This window comes from Rattus norvegicus, chromosome 13, assembly GCF_021556685.1.
Source record: "Rattus norvegicus strain SHRSP/BbbUtx chromosome 13, alternate assembly SHRSP_T2T, whole genome shotgun sequence".
Classification (NCBI taxonomy): domain Eukaryota; kingdom Metazoa; phylum Chordata; class Mammalia; order Rodentia; family Muridae; genus Rattus; species Rattus norvegicus.
The window spans coordinates 27,954,139-27,974,134 of record NC_141546.1 but is presented as its reverse complement, the minus strand read 5'-3'; the positions used below and the strand labels follow the sequence as shown (position 1 = coordinate 27,974,134).

The 19,996-nt window shown below is 37.1% G+C and overlaps 1 pseudogene; it reads right to left on the bottom strand.

Moving 5' to 3' along the window:
- Window positions 1-15,583: 15,583 nt before the first annotated feature.
- The window catches only part of Upf3b-ps1 (UPF3B, regulator of nonsense mediated mRNA decay, pseudogene 1), a 30,977-nt pseudogene continuing 26,564 nt past the window's right edge, over window positions 15,584-19,996 (bottom strand).

Sequence of the window (19,996 nt, the reverse complement as noted above, 5' to 3'; positions counted from 1 at the left end):
TGAAGAGATAATTCAATTATTTGAAACTTTTTACTGCTTTCTACATTGCAGTAATGTGAAGCCTATACCCATAAAATTATGAACTTCAAAGACAAATAGAATAAATAATGGGATTCTAAAATATTAGCTAATTATTCAACTGTAAATAGTTGAAGAATTTAATCAATGCTTCTCTTGGGTAAAACTGGTAGAAAGGAAAAAGAAAGAAAACATAAAAGAACAGAATTGAGCTCTAAAACTTTGTCCCTAGGAAGAAAATAGTATTCTAGTGTCAGAGTAGAAAAGCACTTTTGAAAATAAAAAGATATCAAGACTTTTATATAACCAAACTCAATATAAAACAAAAGACTGCACAAAATAATAAATCAACCTAATTATATAACCCAACATAAAGAACTGCAATTTCTGTGTTGTGAAGCAGAGTTTATTTTAAATATCTGTGGTAGGTGAAAGAAATATAGCTCTTTGGCATACATACACAATATGTTAAAAAATTAAAAATATAGATACCATAACAACATGCAAACCATAATGTAAAGTGTGGACTCTCGGTAGTACTTTGTGTCATTTTAGGCAAAATTTAAGCAAATGCAAAACTGATGACATACTCAGCTAGGAAGTCTTTGCATGCAGGCTGAAAGCATATGGAATATCTGTGTAGTCTTTGTTTAGTTTTACTTAGAACTCAAAACTATTGGGTTTTTTGTTTGTTTTAATTGGATTTTTATTTACATTTCTAATATTATTCCCTTTCTCTGTTTCCCTATCATAAGCTCCCTATCACATCCCTGGCCCCTTCTTCTATAAGAGTGTTCCCCCTTCACAACCAACCCCCATTCTTGCCTCCACATCTGACATTCCCTGTACTGGTACAGCCTTGGCAGGACCAAGGCCTTCTCCCATGGGTGCCCAACAAGGCCATCGACTGCTACATATGCAGCTGGATTCATGGGTCAGTCCATGTGGTAGTTGTTTAGTCACTGGGAGTTCTGGTTGGTTGGTATTGTTGTTCTTATGGGGTTGCAAACTCCTTCAGCTCCTTTAATCCTTTCTCTAATTCTCATTCTCAAGTTCTTAGTTCAATGAAAGCTATTAGCATTCACCTCTGTATTTGTAATTCATTGACTGAGCTCTGCAGAGAAAGTTATATCAGGCTGCTGTCATCATGAACTTCTTGGATTCATAGATATTATATAGCTTTGGTGATGGTTTGCAAACACACAAACACACATAATATATATATATATATAATTATATATGTTATATATAGCATATATTATATATGTTATATATGTTATATATTATGTATGTTATATATTATATATTATATGTTATTATATATGTTATATATATTATATATATATATGTTACATATATGTTATAAACACACAAAACACACACATACATACATATACATATGGGCTGTATCCCCAGTTGGGGCAGGCTCCAAATGGACATTCCTTCAGTCTCTACTCCAAACTTTGTCTCTATATCTCCTCCTACAAATGTGGTTCACAATTTTAAGAAGGACAGAAGCAACTGCACCTTGAGTGTTCTTCTTCTTGAGCATCATGTGGTCTATGAATTTTATCATGGGTAATTCAAGCTTCTGGGCTAATATCCACTTATCGGTGACTGCATACCATGTTTCTTTTTCCGTGATTTTATTATCTTATTCAGGATGATTTTTTTCTAGTTCCATTTACTAGCCAATGAATTTCATGTACTTATAATCATTGATAGCTAAGAAGTACACCATTGTGTAGATGTACCACATTTTCTGAACCCATTCCTCTGTTGAAGGATATCTGAATTCTTTCCAGCTTCTGGATATTATAAATAAGGCTGGTATGAACAGAGTGGAGCATGTGACTTTGTTGCATGTTGGAGCATAATTTGGGTATATGTGCAGGAAAGGTATGGCTGATTCCTCAGGTAGTGCAAAATCCAATATTCTGAGGAAACGCCAGATTGACTTCCACAGTGGTTGGGACAGGTGCAATCCCACCAAAATTGGAAGAGGATTGCTCTGTCTCCACATCCTCACAGGCATCTGTTGTCACCTGAGATTTTTGTCATAACCATTCTGACTGGTATGAGGGAGAATCTCAGGTTTGTTTTGATTTGCATTTCGCTGATAACTATGGATGTTTAGCGTTATTTTAGGTACTTCTCAGCCATTCAATATTCCTCACCTGAGAATTCTTTGTTTAGCTCTTCACCCATTTTTTAAAATGGTTATTTGACTTTTTCGAGTCTACCTTCTTGAGTTCTTTATATATTTTGGATATTAGCCCTATATCAAATTTATGATTGGTACAGATCTTTTCTCAATCTGTTGGTTGCTCTTCTGTGCTAATGGGAGTGTCCTTTGCCTTACAGAAGCTTTGCAATTTAAAGAAGTGCCATATGTTGACTCTTGATCTTAGAGCATAAACCACTGGTGTTTTATTCAGGAAATTTTCCCCAGTAACCTGTGGTTAATGTTACTTTCCCACTTTTTCTCTTATGAGTTTGAGTGTATCTGCTTTTATGTTGAGGTCCTTGATCCACTTGGATTTAAGCTTTGTAAATGGTTATAAGAATGGGGTGATTTTCATTCTTCAACATGTTGACCTCCAGTTGAACCAGCACCATTTGTTAAAAATGATCAAGAGACCATAAGTGTGTGAGTTCATTCTGTGACTTCAATTCTATTCCACTGTTCTTTGTGCCTATGTCTGTACCAATACCATATAGTTTTTATTATCATTTTTCTGTAATACTGCTTGAGGTCAGGGATGGTGATTCCCCCAGAAATTCTTTTATTGTTGAGGTTAATTTTCGCTATCCTGGATTTTTTGTTATTCCAAATGAATTTGCAAATTACACTTTCTAACACTATGACAAATTGAATTGGTACTTTGATGGGTATCACATTGAATATAAAGACAGTTTATGGAACAATGGACATTTATACTATATTAATCCTGCCAATTCATGAGCATGGCAGGTTTTTCCAACTTCTGAGATATTATTTAATTTCTTTCTTCATAGATTAGAAGTTCTTGTTATACAGATCTTTCACTTGTTTGGTTAAAGTCACACTGAGGTATATTATTTGGGACTATTGTGAAGGCTGTCAATTCCCTGATTCCTTTCTCACCCTGTTTATCCTTTGCGTAGAGGAAGGCTACTGATTTGGATAATTTTATTCCCAACCCCTTTGTTAAATCTGTTTATCAGGCTGAGTAGTTCACTGGTGAACTTTTGGGGTCACTTAAGTACACTACCGCATCATCTGCAAATAGTGATATTTTGACTTCTTCCTTTCCAATTGATGTGCCATTGACCTCCTTTTGTTATCTGATTGCTCTGGCTAGGACATTGGGTACTATAGGGAATCGGTAGGGAGAGATTGGGGAGCCTTGTCTAGTCACTTATTTTAGTGGGAATGCTTCAAGTTTATCTTCATTTAGTTTAATGTTGGCTACTGATTTGCTGTATATTACTTTTAGTAGGTTTAGGTATGGTCCTTGAATTCCTGATCTTTCAAGGACTTTTATCATGAAGGGGTGTTGAATCTTGTCCAATGCTTTCTAAGCATCTAATGAATTGATTATGTTTATTTTTCTTTGAGTTTGTTGACATAGAGTATTATGTTGATGGATTTCTGTTTATTGATCCATCCCCGAATCCCTTGGAATGAAGCCTACTTGATCATTATGGATGATTGTTTTAATGTGTTCTATGATTCGGTGTGTAAGAATTTCATCGAGTATTTTTGAGTCGATATTCATAAGGGAAATTGGTCTGAAGTTCTCTTTCCTTGTTGGGTTTCTGTGTAGTTTAGGTATAAGCATAATTGTGGCTTCATAGAAGGAATTTTGCAGTGCTCCTTTTGTTTCTACTTTGTGGAACAGTTTGAACACTATTGGTATGATGTCTTCTATGAAGATTTGATAGAATTCTTCACTAAACCCATCTGGACCTGGTCTCTGTTTGATTGGCAGATTTTTTAATAACTGCTTCTATTTCTTTAAGAGCCATGGGATTGTTTAGATCATTCATCTGATTTTGATTTAAATTTTGTTATTTTTTACCTGTCTAGAAAATTGTCCATTTGATCCAGATTTTACAGTTTTGTTGAACATAGGCTTTTAGTAGGAACTGATGAATTTTAGAATTTTCTCAGATACTGTTGTTATGTTTCCCTTTAAATTTCTGATTTTGTTAATTTGGACACATTCTCTGTGCCCTCTGGTTAGTCTGGCTAAGGGTTTGTCTATCTTATTGATTTTCTGAAAGAATCAGCTTGTGGTTTTGTTGATTCTTTGTATATTCCTTTTTCTTTGTATTTGGTTGATTTCAGCACTGAGTTTAATTATTTCCTCCCTTCTAATCCTTTTTATAGAGCTTTTATGTGTGCTGTCATGCTTCTAAATGTATGTTCTCTGCCTTTTCTTTTTCTTTTTGGAGGGATTCATTCCTTTCATTTTGTCCCACAAGTTCAAGTATGTAGTGTAATCATTTTCATTTAATTCTAAGCAGTCTTTAATTTCTTTATTTCTTCCTTGACCAAGTTATCATTGACTAGAGCATGGTTCAACTTCCATGTATATGTGGGCTTTCTGCCGTTATTGTTGTTACCAAAGAACAGTCATGATCTGATAGGATGCATGGAATTATTTCAATCCTCTTATATCTGTTGAGGCCTGTTTTGTGGCCAATCATACAGTCAATTTGGGAGAAGGTACCATAAGGTGCTGAGAACAATTTATATTCTTTTGATTTGGAATGCAATGTTCTAAAAATATCAGTTAAATTTATTTGGTTCAAAACTTCTGTTAGTTTTTCTGGGTCTCTGTTTAGTTTCTATTTCCATTATCTCTCCATTAATGATACTGGGGCGTTTAAATCTTCTACTATAATTGTATGAGATAAAATATGTGCTTTGAGCTTGAGTAAGGTTATTTTTATAAATGTAGGTACACTTGCATTTGGAGCATAGATATTTAGGATTGAGAGTTCTTCTTGCTTGATTTTTTGTTTGATGAATATGAAGTGCCCTTCCTTATTGTTTTTGATAACTTTTGGTTAAATTGATTTCATTCAAAATTAGAATGACTACTCCAGCTTATTTCTTCGGACCATTTGCATAGAAAGTTGTTTTCTAGCCTTTTTTTTTCCTTTGGAGCGGGGGATCGAACCCAGGGCCTTGCGCTTGCTAGGCACGCGCTCTACCACTGAGCCAAGTCCCCAAACCCATTTTCTAGCCTTTTACTTTGAAGTATTTTCTGTCTTTGTCACTGAGGTGTATTTCCTGTTTGCGACAAAATGCTGGGTTCTCTTTATTTATCGAGTCTGTTAGTCTATGTCTTTTTATTGGAGAATTGAGTCTATTGATGTTAAGAGATATTTAGGAATACTGATTGTCATTTCCTGATAATTTTTGTTGTTAGAGATAGAACTATGTTTGTGTGTCTCTCTTCTTTTGTTTTCGTTGCAAGATTACTTTCTTGCTCTTTGTAGGGTATAGTTTCCCTTATTATGTTGGAGTTTTCTATCTATTATTCTTTTTAAGTCTGGATTTGTAGAAAAATTTTGTGTAAATTTGGTTTTGTCATATAATACCTTGGTTTCTCCATGTATGTTAATGGAGATTTTTGCTGGATGTAGTTGCCTGGGCTGGCATTTGTGTTCTTTTAGGGTCTTATATCTTCCTATGATCTTATGGCTTTCATCTTCTCTGGTGAAAAGTCTGCTGTAATTCTGATAGGTCTGCCTTTATATGTTACTTGACCTTTTTGCCTTACTGCTTTTAATATTCTTTCTTTGTTTTGTGCATTTGGTGTTTTGACTATTATGTGATTAGAGGAATTTCTTTTCTGGTCCACCCTATTTGGAGTTCTTTATGCTTCTTGTATGTTTAAGGCCATCTCTTTCCTTATGTTAGGGAAGTTCTCTTCTATAATTTTGTTGAAAATATTTACTGGCCTTTTAAGTTTTTGCTCTCTTCTATACCTATTATTCTTAGGTTTGATTTTCTCCTTGTGTCCTCGGGTTCCTGGATGCTTTCGGTTAGGAATGTTTTTTGTTTTACATTATCTTTGATGGTTGTGTCAATGCTTTCTATGGTACCTTCTGTGTCTGAGATTCTTTCTTCTATCTCATATTCTGTTGGTGATACTTGTGTCTATGACTCCCAACAACCTGTTAAAAATCAAGACCCAACAAACTGCAACCCAACAATAAGATTTAAATGTTAAATTCTCCATCCACAATATATCCACACAATAAACTTACAACCAATCGATAATGATATAAACTACCCACCAAGAAAAAATAAATTTGCCTACAGAAATTCATCCTAAAAACCTTGGCAATTCAGGACCACCTAGATCTGGGTCATCCTTCCCTGTCTCCATCTTGATTCTCCTTCCTTATCCTTCTATCCTGCTTTACAAAAGCTTTGTCCCTGACTTATTTTTTTACTGTCCAACCATGGCCTTGACCTAACGTGTGCCAGCCCTCACCCACAAATAGAAACCTACACAATACATTTATGTAAACTACTTGAATTTCTTTCAAGATAACAGTAATTCTATCCATGTCTCACATTAAATTTAATATACATGTCTTTTAAAGAGGTTAATCACTACATCCAGTATCCTATTTATGTTCAGGACATTTACCAATGCACAACTTTTATTAATTGATAGCCTCATATATGTACAAAATGCATATTTGTCATATTGCCTCCTCCCCTTATCATAACCAAAATTTGAGCAAGAACTCCAGACTCAAATCCTCTTTTTCTGTTTAAATTAAAAGGGTTGTTCTTAAAATCTTTCACCAAGATCTGAATAACTACTTTAAATCAACAAAAACATAAAGAATATTTTAAGAGAATTTGTTATCGCAAAACATAAATAATGTAAGAATACATTTTATGCATCTTTATGTCATACTCTAAATCTACAAGAGATATAGTTCTATAATCCATGAACCATTAGGAATACTATTAGAATGCATAAACAGTTTTTTTTTCCTTTTGACACTAATGACTCTAGTTCTTTCATATAGTTTTTTTTTCAATTTTAGAACTTTCCATATGAACAAAATCTATTATAATCCTCAATCTTGTTAGTAGAAACTATCAAAGCCCAAAGAAACCATACCCATGTATTCATTCCCAGAAAAGAAAGTGCCAGAAAATAAGGATTTTTATGGGGTCACTTACCATACTCTAAAATGTTAAATCAATCAAATTTAAAAGGTACATTAAATTTAACATTTTTTCTAAAATAAGATATTTTGTTTCATTGACTAAATTAGCACATCAATCAAGGCATGGAGTTAAGTTTAAGAGCAACATACTATCTGCAGCATGATATTTTTCAGGCTCTTTTTTTTTTGACACTAAGTGTAAGAGCTGTTTCTGAAGACCAGGACAGTTGTCATCTAAACTCTCATTTTTAGAAGTAATGCTCATTCTAAACTCATTATTAGAAGAAATTTTTGGAAATAATACCAAGGGCAAAAGGGTATATTTTGGGTAAATTTTGCTAAGAAATGCATGAACAAACAAACCTAACTAACGTTTTGCTAATGGACTAGAAGATGCACTGTGATTAAAAATCAAATTACAATAACTTTTAGAGATCTAGAAGACACCATCCTTATTAGTAGTAGGCAATAATGAAAGAATAGTGTGTTTGAGTTTATCCTTTATAGTTTGGCACTGCAAAGTCTCATGTATCAGTAATGTATCTTTGAACTCAGCCCCTGTGACATTGTGGGAAATCTTTTGGGTATATGCCCAAGAGTGGTATAGCTTGAACTTCAGGTAGAACTATTTCTAATTTTCTGAGGAAACTCCAGATTGATTTGAGGAGTGGTTGTACCAGTTTGCAATCCCATCAGCAATAGAAGAATGTTCCTCTGTCTCTACATCCTCACCAACATATGCTGTCACCTGGGGTTTTGATCTTAACAATTCTGATTGGTGTAATGTGAAATCACAGGGTCATTTTGATTTATATTTCCCTGATCATTATGGACTTTGAAGTTTCCTTTAAGTGTTTCTCAGCCACTAATTCCACTATGTTCATAGTGGCCTTATTTGTGATAGCCAGAAGCTGGAAATAACCCAAATGCCTCACAACAGAAGAATGGATACAGAAAATGTGGTTCATTTACCCAATTGAATACTACTCACTTATTAAGAACAAGGACATCCAGAGTTTTGCAGGCAAATGAACAGAACTAGAAAATATCATCTGAGTAGGGTAATTCAGACCCTAAAGACATGCATGGTATATACTCACTAGTAAGGGAATATTAGCCAAAAAAGCACAGAATACCAAGGATACAATCCACAGAACTCAAAAAAGTTAACAATTCAAAGGGACAAAGTGAGAACATTCCAATCACAGTTGAGAAAGAGAAGAATGAAATCACAGGACAGGAAAGGGGGACAGGTAGGGGAAGAGAGAAACAAGATCAAGTATTGGTAGGGGAAACAGTACTGAAGCCCTGAGTGACAGCATAAAGAATGGAAAGAGGCTACCTGGGGAGGGAGGAGATGGGGGGAACCTCTAGCATGTACCAAAGACCTTGGAAGTAAGAGAATCTCAGGCTCAAAATGTGGGCCCTAAGGTTAAATGCCCTATACTGTGGAGAGGGAACTTGTGGAGCCCACCCCCACCTGAAAGAGAGAACATCAAGTGAGGGATTGGGTTGCTATTCCACAGTCAAAAACTCTGACCCATAATTGTTCCCTTTAGGAACAGTTCTTTAGGAACTGCAGGGACAAAATTGGAGAAGAGCCTGAGGAAAAGGAATTCCAGCAACAGGCCCAAAGTGAGATCCAGCTGAAAGGGATGCCTTAAGTCCTGACACTATTACTGATGCTATGGTGTGCTCACAGAAAAAGGAGCCTGTCACAACAACCTTCTGAAAGAACAAAAAGCAGCTGAAAGAGTCAGACGCAGATGTTTACTCCCAACTAACCTCTGACCTCTGTGGTTGAATTAGGGAACAGCTGGAAGATGTAGAGGAGGGCATTCTTGTAGGAGGACCAAATGTCTCTATTAACCTGGACCCTGAGATCTCTAAGACACCGGACCACCAACCAGGCATCATATACAAGCTGGTATGAGGTACTCAACACATATACAGTAGAGGAATGCTGGGTCTGGACTCAGTCAGAGAAGATGCCCCTAACCCTCAAGAGACTTGAGGTTCTAGGGAGTGGGGGGGTCTAGTGGGGTAGGGGTGAGGGATGGAGGTGAGGATATCCTTGTGAAGATGAGGGGAATAGCTTTGGGATGTAGAAAAGTCAGAGGGTGGACCAGGTAAGAGTCTGAACAATAAAAAAAAAAAAGATTGAATTAAAAGAGTGGAAAAAATAAAGAAATGTAACTTGGAAATTGTTTTAAAATATTCAAGTAATAGATACTCCCTTTCTGTTTCAGGATAAATGACTTACTATAACAATGAAAATTACATTTCTTGTTTCAAAAACCTCTGGGAAAAATAAGGTGTTTAAAAGAATTTAAAATCATTCATCTAGACATAACAACTTACTTATTTTTTAAAATTCATTTTGTTAAGATTTGAACTATTTTAAGACTGTTAACAATATTATAAGAATATCTGTATAAATGAAGCTGTGCATTCTTGTAATTTAAGATACAGTTTTATTTGAAAACTAAAATGCAGACTCAAATATGTGAGAAATGCATAGATATCTGTAATAATAAAGTTATTTGAAATTATGTCACGCATATATTTTACTGGTTGTTATAAACTGTAATCAGAGTGCTTTAAAAATCTGTATGTGTACATATATTCATTAAATATTAAAGAAATTTACTAGTATAAAGAATAAGCTTCACTATGTGAAGTTTTAAAAAATAGAAATATTAACTGCAATCCATTGTCAAAGAACATTTAGATATTGCCATAACTAACATATTTATCAGTAATGATGATCTAGCATTATACAAATATAATCTATTAAAATTACAATATTTTACATCCAATTTGACTCATCATTTTATGATACCTTCTTACCAATCTATGTGAATATAAATGTAATATCTAAAAAAATAACTTAAGTAGATTGTATCCCATGCCTTGTAAATTAATTCTTAGAATTTGTGGACTAGAGAAAAAGCTCAGTTATTAAGAGGACATCAGACAATTTAGAGGATCAATGTTCAACTCCTAGCTCCTATGGCGAGGGCTCAAAACCACTGTAGCTGTGGCTCCAAAAGCTCTAATTCCCTCTTCTGTCCCTTCAAGCAGGTGCACTTAGGTGATGACACACACACACACACACACACACACACACACACACACACCATCTTTATCTTAAAAGAAGCTCATTTTTTCTAGTGTTCATAAAATGGTGATAAATTAGGAAACCTTTAGCAATGGAAGAAGCAAACACAATTTAAGAAGCATTTCTGATTCAGGGGAAGTTCAAAAAATCATCAGATCTTACTATAAAAGCCTATATTCAACAAAACTTGAAAATCTGCAGGAAATGGACAATTTCCTAGACAGATACCAGGTACTCAAGTTAAATCAGGAACAGATAAACCAGTTAAACAACCCCATAACTCCTAAGGAAATAGAAGCAGACATTAAAGGTCTCCCAACCAAAAAGAGCCCAGGTCCAGACGGGTTTAGTGCAGAACTCTATCAGACCTTCATAGAAGACCTCATACAAATATTATCCAAACTATTCTACAAAATTGAAAGAGATGGAGCACTACCGAATTCCTTCTTTGAAGCCACAATTACTCTTATACCTAAACCACACAAAGACACAAAAAAGAAAGAGAACTTCAGACCAATTTCCCTTATGAATATCGACGCAAAAATGCTCAACAAAATTCTGGGAAACTGAATCCAAGAGCACATCAAAACAATCATCCAACATGATTAAGTAGGCTTCACCCCACGCATGCAGGGATGGTTTAATATACGGAAAACCATCAACGTGATCCATTATATAAACAAACTGAAAGAAAAAAACCACATGATCATTTCACTAGATGCTGAGAAAGCATTTGACAAAATTCAACACCCCTTCATGATAAAAGTCCTGGAAAGAATAGGAATTCAAGGTCCATACCTAAACATAGTAAAAGCCATGTACAGCAAACCAGTTCCTAACATTAAACTAAATGGAGAGAAACTTGAAGCAATCCCACTAAAATCAGGGACTAGACAAGGCTGCCCACTCTCTCCCTACTAATTCAATATAGTTCTTGAAGTTCCACCAGAGCAATCAGACAACAAAAGGAGGTCAAGGGGATACAGATCGGAAAAGAAGAAATCAAAATATCACATTTTGCAGATGATATGATAGTATATTTAAGTGATCCCAAAAGTTCCACCAGAGAACTACTAAAGCTGATAGACAACTTCAGCAAAGTTGCTGGGTATAAAATTAACTCAAATAAATCAGTAGCCTTCCTCTACACAAAAGAGAAACAAGCAGAGAAAGAAATTAGGGAAATGACACCCTTCATAATAGACCCAAATAATATAAAGTACCTCGGTGTGACTTTAACCAAGCAAGTAAAAGATTTGTACAATAAGAACTTCAAGACTCTGAAGAAAGAAATTGAAGAAGACCTCAGAAGATGGAAAGATCTCCCATGCTCATGGATTGGCAGGATTAATATAGTAAAAATGGCCATTTTACCAAAAGCGATCTATAGATTCAATGCAATCCCCATCAATACCAATCCAATTCTTCAAAGAGTTAGACAGAACAATTGGCTAATTCGTCTGGAATAACAAAAAACCCAGGGTAGGTCAAACTATCCTCAACAATAAAAGGACTTCAGGGGGAATCACTATCCCTGAACTCAAGCAGTACTACAGAGCAATAGTGATAAAAACTGCATGGTATTGGTACAGAGACAGACAGATAGACCAGTGGAACAGAACTGAAGACCCAGAATTGAACCCAAACACCTATTGGCACTTGATTTTTGAAAAAGGAGCCAAAACCATCAAATGGAAAAAATATAGCATTTTCAGCAAATGGTGCTTGTTCAACTGGAGGTCAACATGTAGAAGAATGCAGATCGATCCATGCTTATCACCCTCTACAAAGCTTAAGTGCAAGTGGATCAAGGACCTCCACATCAAACCAGATACACTCAAACTAATAGAAGAAAAACTAGGGAAGCATCTGGAACACATGGGCACTGGAAAAAATTTCCTGAACAAAACACCAATGGCTTATGCTCTAAGATCAAGAATCGACAAATGGGATCTCATAAAACTGCAAAGCTTCTGTAAGGCAAAGGACACTGTGGTTAGGACAAAATGGCAACCAACAGATTGGGAAAAGATCTTTACCAATCCTACAACAGATAGAGGCCTTATATCCAAAATATACAAAGAACTCAAGAAGTTAGACTTCAGGGAGACAAATAACCCTATTAAAAATGGGGTTCAGAGCTAAACAAAGAATTCCCACCTGAGGAACGCCGAATGGCTGAGAAACACCTAAAGAAATGTTCAACATCTTTAGTCATAAGGGAAATGCAAATCAAAACAACCCTGAGATTTCACCTCACACCAGTGAGAATGGCTAAGATCAAAAACTCCAATGACAGCAGATGCTGGCGAGGATGAGGAGAAAGAGGAACATTCCTCCATTTTTGGTGGGATTACAGACTGGTACATCCATTCTGGAAATCAGTCTGGAGGTTCCTCAGTAAAATGGACATTGAACTGCCTGAGGATCCCGCTATACCTCTCTTGGGCATATACCCAAAAGATGCTCCAACATATAAAAAAGACACGTGCTCCACTATGTTCATAGCAGTCTTATTTATAATAGCCAGAAGCTGGAAAGAACCCAGATGCCCTTTAACAGAAGAATGGATACAGAAAATGTGGTAGATCTACACAATGGAATATTACTCAGCTATCAAAAACAATGACTTTATGAAATTCATAGGCAAATGGTTGGAACTGGAAAATATCATCCTGAGTGAGTAACCCAATCACAGAAAAACACACATGGTATGCACTCATTGATAAGTGATTATTAGCCCAAATGCTTGAATTACCTTAGATGCCTAGAACACATGAAACTCAAGACTGATGATCAAAATGTGAATGCTTCACTCCTTCTTTAAACGGGGAACAAGAATACCCTTGGCAGGGAATAGAGAGGCAAAGATTAAAACAGACACAGAAGGAACACCCATTCAGAGCCTGCACCACATGTGGCCCATACATATACAGCCATCCAATTAGACAAGATGGGTGAAGCAAAGAAGTGCAGGCTGACAGGAGCCGGATGTAGATCACTCCTGAGACACACAGCCAGAATACAGCAAACACAGAGGTGAATGCCAGCAGCAAACCACTGAATTGAGAATAGGACCCTCATTGAAGGAATCAGAGAAAGAACTGGAAGAACTTGAAGGGGCTCGAGACCTCATATGTACAACAATGCCAAGCAACCAGAGCTTCCAGGGACTAAGCCACTACCTACAGACTATACATGGACTGACCCTGGACTCTGACCTCATAGGTAGCAATGAATATCCTAGTAAGAACACCAGTGGAAGGGGAAGCCCTGGGTCGTGCTAAGACTGCACCCCGAGTGAACTAGATTGTTGGGGGGAGGGCGGCAATGGGAGGAGGATGGGGAGGGGAACACCCATAAGGATGGGGAGGGGAACACCCATAAGGAAGGGGAGGGGGGAGGGGGATGTCTGCCCGGAAACCAGGAAATGGAATAACACTCGATATGTACATAAGAAATACTCAAGTTAATAAAAAAATAAATAAATAAAAAAGAAGCATTTCTGAGAACTTTCTTTATTAACTAAGTGATTTTTTTTTCTTGAATGAAGAAATTTATTGTCAGCATTACAAAACAAGCTAACACTGAAAGATCCCATAAGTGTAACAAATTTTTTGTAGTTTCCTTACTGGAGAGGGTATGCACCCAAATCATCAGATCTAAGATAAAACAAAGATTAGATTGACAGTAAATAACTGAGGAGCATGTGTTATCCTTTTTATAGAAAAAAATGCTAAAGGCAAAATTGAGAGTTCAAAAAGTATTTTTTTTTGATCCTATTTCAAAGAAGTAAAACAGTCAGTTATTACAAAAACTTCAGACATGGTATATAGATGTAATGTGACAATTTAAATACTTTCCATCACACATAATTTTCTCTTTCTTCTGGACTACTTTGGCGGCAATTACCTGATTGTTGCTTCTACACTACAGAGACAACAGCTAAAACCAACTGTGCAAAATAGTTATATCCCAAGGAGACTTAGTGCACTTCTCCTCCACTCAAACTAATATGGGACAAGCCAGAATTAAGAACACATGTTGAAGAGGAATGGATTAAAAAACTTGATACATCTACACAATGGAGTATTACTCAGCTATCAAAAACAATGACTTCATGAAATTCCTAGGCAAATGGGATGAACTAGAAAATAACCTGAGTGAGTTAACTCAATCACAGAAAAACACACTTGGTATGCACTCATTGATAAGTGGATATTAGCCAAAAAGCTCGAATTCCCCAAGAAGCAATCCACAGACTACAGGAAGCTCAAGAAGAAGGATGACCAAAATGCTGATGCTCCCACTGCTTCTTAAAAGGGGAAACAAAATATCCACAGGAAGGGATATGGAAGCAAAGTTTACAGCAGCCTCTCAAGGAATGGCCATTCAGAACCTGCCCTACATGTGACCCATATATGTACAGCCATCGAAAATAGATAAGATTGATAAAGCTAAAAAAATACATGCTGGAAGAAACTGGATATAGATCTCTCCTGAGAGACACATCCAGAGCATGTCCAGTACAGAGGTCGATGGTAGCAGCAAACCACTGAACTAAGAATAAGAACCCCTTGGGAGGAATTAGTGGAAGGGTTGAAAGAGTTGAAGGAGCTTGCAACCCTATAACAATAACAATGCCAACCAACCGGAGCTTCCATGGACTAAACCACTAAGGAATGACTATACATGGACTGACCCAGGACTCCAACAGTGTATGTAGCAGAGAAAAGCCTTGTTGGGGCAACAGTGGGAGGGGAAACCCTTGGTCCTGCCATGGTTGGGCAGGGGAGTATGGGGGGGAGGCAGTAAGGGGCATGTATGGGGGGATACCAGTATGGGGGAAGGGGAGAGAAGGGGATGGGGATTTAAGACAGGAAACCAGGAAGGGGAATAACATTTGAAATGTAAGTAAATAAATATATCTAATAAAAAATTTTTAAAAATCACCTGTTGAGTTTGAACCTTCTCTTTTTTACATGTCAAATTCAGCCCTTATTTGACATTTTTCTCTTGCACTGTATTTGCCATCATCTTTTTCTGAGACATGAAAATTAACTTGTGGAAACTGCAGAAAACAATGAAATTGTCCTTCGTTTCTGAACCTGCAATCTTATTCTGCGTAAACACACTCCTCTGTAGTGCCCCACCAGCACAGTGACCCCTTTTCTTGTGCTCTGTCCCTTTGCCCTGAAGGCACTTCTGAATAGCATAATACATTTTCTCTGCCTGCCTGGACAGTCAGCACACCTATGGCCATTTGGAATCTCCAGGCTTGATGCAGTAATCAGCAGGACAAAGTCGACTTAGGCTTCGAGCTCCTGGTTGGTAAAACTGCATTGCTGGATGATCCTTGCTCCTTATGTAGTCTCTCTCAACCTCTCTTTCTCTCTCTCTCTCTCTCTCTCTCTCTCTCTCTCTCTCTCTCTCTCTCTCTCTCTCTCTCTATCCCTCTCTTCTTTCATATCTTTTTTTCTAACAAGCGTATGATTCTGTAATTCTGTGTTCTCACGCTTCCAAAGTCTTTTCATTTCTTCTTCCTTTCACTTAAAAGCCTTCTCTGTCTCATAGTGCTCCTTCTGCAGCTGCTTCGGGAGCTCTTCTTGAAGCTTCAATGCCTCACTCAGATCATGAGCCCGTGAACTCTTTCATAATCCCGATCCTTGCATCTGTAATCTCTGACACTCTTGTCATCAGGCTTCACTTTGATATCAGAACACCTGGGCAGAGTATAACTGTGCCCATTGGCTCTTTCTTCATTCAGATTTTCCTTGTCCAGTCTCTGGGTTTTGTCTGTTTTATCAAGTTGTTTTTCATCTAAATTTTCTGGTTTTCTGAGCAGTTTAAACTTTGGTTCATCTGTTATCTTGTCCCTTTCTGGAATTCTTTCTACTTTCTTTAGTTTTTCATTATCCTTTCTTTTTCGTTTCTCCTCTGCTTTCCATTTTCTTCTCTCATCTCTTTCCACCCTATTTCCTCTCTCCTCCTTCACTCTTTTCTACTTTCATTTTCTGCTTTGTCTTCAGGAAGCTCAAAAGTGTTGTTTTCTTTTAGCTATTAATTCTTGATTTTTGGCTTCAGTTTCCTCTAGCAACGTCTCTGGAGTAAATGTCCTTTTCTCATTATCTGTATTCTGATTCTTTATTGTCAAAGAATACATAGTCATCAAATTGATTCCTGAATAAAAGAATGTCTCTAGGTTTTTAAAGTTGATATATGCTCTACCATACATCTGGGGATAAAGAATAGTATCATTAGACAATAACTCAACATAATCATACTCAGGCATAGGTTGAAGTTTTTCCTAAACCTGCTCCTTGGCAAAGTGGGGGTTAATCTTCGAATTACCACCTTGCTCAAAGCTTTCTTGTCCCTGTTGTGACCTTGCCTGTCTTCCCCTTTGACACCTTGTGCTATAGGTCCTATGCAGCTACCCATGGCACCCTGAGGTGTTAACAGGGTCTCTCACTTCTCCTTAGACCTATCATCTTTTTCTTCCTTTCTTGCCACGGTTACACTCTTGAGAGTGGTGGCACACCTGCTCAAATATTTGACACACTAAGTACAATTACTGGAGTATAAAAATGAACTACTTGATTTGTAACTACTAGATGTGCTTATTAGAAGACGATGTATTCTTCCACACACGAAAAACACCTTTCAGGGTTCATATGATGTCCTTAGTTAAATAGAAATCTAAATACTGCAAAATTCTAAAATAGGGTAAAATATTTTGAGGAAGGAAACTAGGTATTTCTCATAGGGTCAAGTCATAGCCATACTTTCTATAATATATGAATATAAATTCTAATGTATGAATATATACTTGCCATTTGATACATGAATTATTTCAAATTATATACTAATTTTATTTGTATGACACTTATTTTATAATCCTTTATTATATAAACAACAGAATTCAATTTTTCAGTATTTATTAATTTATTTAATTACATTCCGGTTATTGTCCCCACCTTGTTCCCTCCTCCCATGGTTCCTCATATCATTCCTCCTCACACTTGCCTCTGAGACAGTGGCCCTTCCCACTAGGCTCATCCCTGGGTCTCAAGTCTCATGAGAATTAGACTCATCTTCTTTCACTAAGGCCTAAACAGGCAAATCCCTGGTATATTTGTGCCAGGGGCCACAGACTGACCCATGTATGCTTCTGGTTGGTGGATCAGTCTGTGAGCTCCCTGGAGTCTGGATAAGTTAAGACTACTGGTCTTCCTATGGGGTCTCCTTCACTTTACGCTTCTTCAATCCTTCACCTAATTAAACCATAGGGCTCCTCATTTTAGTGCAATTGCTGGGTGTATGTGCACTGTCTCAGTCAGATGCTGGTGGGGCTTCTTAGATCACAGCCATACCAGGCTCCCAGTATAAGCAGATCACTGCATCAGTAATAGGGTCAGGCCTTTGTGCCACCCCCATTCCCAAATAAGATGGATCCCAACTTGCGCTGGTCATTGAACCACCTTTCCTTCAGACTCTTCTCCAGTTTTTTCCCCGTCAGTTCTTTTAGACAGGAATAATTCTGGATCAGAAATTTTGACTGTAGATTAGTCTCCCTGTCTCTTTCCTTGTGGCCATGTTTATCTACTACTGGTGGGCTCTTTGAATTCCCTCTCAGTAATGTTGGGTATTTTGAATCCTTAGTCTCTCACCTCCAAGTTCTCTGATATTTTCTATAGGGTCACCCCTCTTTCACTCCACTTTAGCTTCCAATGTTGCTTACCTATATTCATTCTCTAGGCCTTATGGGTGTCTTTACCAACACCACCACCACTCCATACCTTATCCTGTTCTTATTTTCCCATTTTCCTTATCTCTCACAACCATGTCCTCAACTCCCTCTTCCTCCCTTGATTATTTTCTTCACACTTCTAAGTGGAACTGAAACATTCTATTTTTACTTGTTAGACTTCTTAAGGACTGTGGTTTGTTTCCTAGATATTCTATAGTTATTTGGCTAATATCTGCAAATTAGTGAGTACATATCAAATATGTTCTTGTAGGTCTGAGATACCTTATTTATGATGGTGTTTTTTCAGTTCTATATATTTGCCTGAAAAATTCATCATATACTCTTGTTTAAAGATTTATTTTCTTTTATTTATTTATTAGCCATTTTATTCATTTATATTCCAATGATATCCTGCTTCCCAATTACCAGATACCCCTCTACAACAACCCTACCCACACTATCTGCCATCTCCCCCTCCCTTTTGCCTCTAGGAGGGTGCTCCTTCACCCACTCACCTTCTCCTCTCTGAATGCTCATGCCTCCCCCTGTGCTAGGGCATCAAACCACCACAGGACCAAGTGCTTCCCCTCCAATTAATTTCATATAGGTCAATTCCCTGCTACATATGCAGCCCACACACTTTTGGTCATTTGATCTTTGACAAATAAGCATAAACCATCCATTGGAAAAAGTAGTATTCTCAACTAATGATGCTGGTTCAACTGGACGTCAGCATGTAGAATAATGCAAACTGATCCATTCTTATCACCAAGTTAAAAAGCTCAAGTCCAACTGCATCAACAACCTCCACATAAAACCAGATACACTAAATTAATAGAAGAAAATAAGGGGAAGAGCCTCGAACTCATGGGCCCTGGGGAAAATTTCCAGAACAGAACATCAGTGGCTTATGCCCAAAGATCAGGTATTGACAAATGGGACTTCATAAAATTGCAAAGCTTCTGAAATACAAAAGACACTGTCATTAGGATAAAATGCCAAGCAACAGATTGGGAAAATTCTTTACGAATCATACTTCTGACAGAGTGCTAATAAACAGTATAATCCAGAACTCAAGAAGTTAGACTCCAGAGAATCAAAGAATCCTGTCGAAAAATAGGGTACAGAACTCAACAAATAATTCTGCACTGTGGAATACTGAATGTATCATAAGCACCTAAAAAAATGTTCAACATCCTTAGTCATCAGGGAGATACAAGTCAAAACAACCCTGAGATTCCATCTCAAACCTTTCAGAATGGCTAAGATAAAACTCAGGTGACAATAGATGCTGACAAGTATATTGGGAAAGAGGAACACTCTCTTTGGTAGGATTGAAAGCTGGTACAACTGCTCCGGAAAACAGTCTGGAGGTTCCTCAGAACCTGAGGACCCAGCCTTACCACTCCTGGGCATATAGCCAAAAGATGCTCTAACATAAAACAAGGATACATGCTCCACTATGTTCATAGCAGCCTTGCTTATATAAGCAAGAGCTGGAAAGAACCTAGATGTCCCTCAACAGAGGAATAGAATCAGAAAAGGTACATTTACACAATGGACTTCTACTCAGCTATTAAAAACAATGACTTCATGAGATTCATAGGAAAATGGAAAGAACTAGAAAACATCATCCTGAGTGAATTAACCCAATAACAAACAAACACACACACACACACACACACACACACACACACACACACACACACACACACACACTCACTGACTGATAAGTTGATATTATCCCAAAAGCTTGGATTACACAAGATACAATCCCGAAGCCATGTGAAGCTAAAGAAGAATAATGACCAAAGTGTGAATGCTTCAGTCTTTTTTGAAAGGGGATAATAATATTAATAGGAGGAAATACAGTGACAAACTTTGGATCAGAGCCTGAAGGAAAGGCCGTCCAGAGA